Source organism: Ochotona curzoniae, unplaced genomic scaffold (genome assembly GCF_017591425.1).
Source record: "Ochotona curzoniae isolate NIBS_2020 unplaced genomic scaffold, NIBS_Ocur_1.0 scaffold_3890, whole genome shotgun sequence".
NCBI classification, from domain to species: Eukaryota; Metazoa; Chordata; class Mammalia; order Lagomorpha; family Ochotonidae; genus Ochotona; species Ochotona curzoniae.
The window spans coordinates 1403194-1405665 of NW_024467115.1; the positions used below are offsets into that span (position 1 = coordinate 1403194).

At 45.9% G+C, this 2472-nt stretch overlaps 1 pseudogene; it reads right to left on the bottom strand.

The window, feature by feature from the left end:
- Positions 1-410: 410 nt before the first annotated feature.
- LOC121146243 lies at positions 411-1689 on the bottom strand (annotated as a pseudogene).
- Between the last annotated feature and the right edge of the window lie 783 nt (positions 1690-2472).

The following is a 2472-nucleotide window of genomic DNA, read 5'->3' on the forward strand; positions in this document are numbered from 1 at the left end:
ATATCAGTCTTATACATAATGATCATCTTGTCCCTCTTCTCCAACCTGCCCTATTACCCTCATTACCCTCAGTAACCTTCAAAGGAAAACTTACTCTGTTGTTGGGAGTCTTTAGGATTGACTGACATCCCAGAAGTACAGTGGGCTTGACATGGAGCTACCAAACATCAATTTAAAGCCCTAAACCCCAGAGCTGGCCGTTGGGCAGCCAGCAGGCAGAGCCTGGTGCTTAATGGCACACTGGCCACCCAGGGACAGGTCACCACATGTATGCAGTGGCTGGAATTTGGGCTCCGAGCATGGAGACGATCCAGGCCTGGCACCTACCAGCAGCCTAAAATCCCCAGGTCTCAAGCTCGCCCCCTCCCCAATCCTATCCACTGCACCGTGATGGCGGCCTGTGGGGCCTGCTATAAAATCTTATATAAGTGAATTTGCTCAAGAGCTTCTCTGTCAATATCCATTTGTGGGTATACATGATGGTTCAATGGTATCTCTTCAACCCAGGAGGATAACTGTATATTAGTCTGAAGACCTGAGAGAGAATCCTCAAGACTCAGCACCATCACTAATAAGGATCCTCACTTCCTTACCTTATGGCTGATGTATTCCCAGGCTCTTTATTTTGTCACTGAACTGGTATTTCTGTATGACCATTTCCTGCAATTGGCAAAAATCTCCATTTAGTTCTACTCCACCAAGGTGCACTGCTGAACTGTACAGATAACCCCCATAAAGAACTGTGCCAAGCCTCAAGCCGACATCCACCAAGATCTTTCCGGACAGATCAGGGAGTATGTGATGATAAATGAACTTCAATTCCATAAGGGAGAAGGAATGAGAAATAAATCCTAAAGGTGCTGTCTGGTTTGAGCCGCATATTGTACAGTAGTTCCTGCTCATTTTTCCCTTTTTCACATAATGAATCAATAAAATCTTCATCATAAAGAAATGCATCAATGTGACCTGTAGGTTCTGGCTGCCCCTGTAATTTTTGAATGGCCAGATGTTCTGAGGAGAGCATGGTTTCTAGAGGCAAGCAGCTGCAAAGGTCTTCTGCGATGCTTTTCAATATGACATCATTATTCTCTTCAGTGAGCTCATCAAAATCTCCTGCAGGATCACCGTGTCCTGCTCCACGCAGCACAGCCTCTCTTGTAAAGTGCTTTTCCGGGTGCTAACCTCAAAAGTGGGTGCAGTCCTCAAAAGTGGGTCGTTCGCATCCAGTGGAGCAGCACAGGCAGGTCAGCGGGAGCCACGGTCTGCAGGAGCTGGAGGACGGCTTGCTGAGCCGACCTGTAACTCCATGGTGCAGCCAGTCATCATCTCCTTAACAAGCGCTCCATCAATGGCTGCTGCTGGTGACATGTTTGATGCCCTTGAATACAAAGCTGAACTAGGAGGCCTGAATTCATTGACTTCTTTAACCCTCTGGCTGACAGTTCTATTTTGGGACCTCGGCTTTTTGCAACTCTCAAGATGCACCCCCCCCCACACACACACACATACACACACAGAGATTACACATTCTTTGTGTGGCACTGTTGTGGCAGAAAAAAAGATAATGCAGGATGGCTGTAATACAAAGTATGATCCCTGATGATAGGGTCCTGGTGGCTGTGGTCAGGAAACTTAGTTTTGTGATCCAGCCTCATACCCCAAAACTATTGATGAGATGGGCATTGCCATTGTTACCATATAATGGCCATCCTGAACTTCAATGTCATGGGCAAGCAGTGTGGAGTCTAGAAGGGATGCTCAGACTCTATTGCAAGAGATTCAATGCGATCATATTTGACAAACTTCCACCACTCCATCCAGGAGCTGTTTAGCACCACCACTGAGCACTGGAATAAGTGCACAGATGAAGAACTGACTCTGATAACGTCCTCCAAGGCCCTGGTTGAACAGTACTATCAGGAATGGACCAAGAGATGGTTCCAAGCCAGCCTGGTGCAGGACATTTGGGATGACAGAATGACTAGCATCTACCAGGAAGCTGAGAACAATATGCTGCTGGTGGTATGAATTCCAGAGATTTTTTTTTTTTACCTTCCTGACACTGGCCACCATTGAAATCTTGGTGCTAACCAGAGACAAACAAAAGGTAGCTGAGAACAATAGATGGCTATTCCTGAAAGCTGCTCACAGATGATGTGATGAAGTTACTCATCATCTCACAGGCATTGCCTGCATGATAATTAACTCCTCAGCTTGGTGTTGGCAATAAAACACTGGTCTTGTAGTGCTTTTGTATTACAATGAAAAAGTTTGTGAAACTCAGCGGCTTGATCAAATGGAGAATTGAGTATGGGTAGAATAGTCTGGCTAAGTCAGTGCACTGGTTACCATAGGCTAAAGGACCAGGTAAAGAGGTATGTGCATGAATTTGTGTAATGAACATGGGATCCTTACGTTGCCATACTAATGGTTGCAGTTTAACAAACAGGGAAAAGGCTGTGATAACGGGCA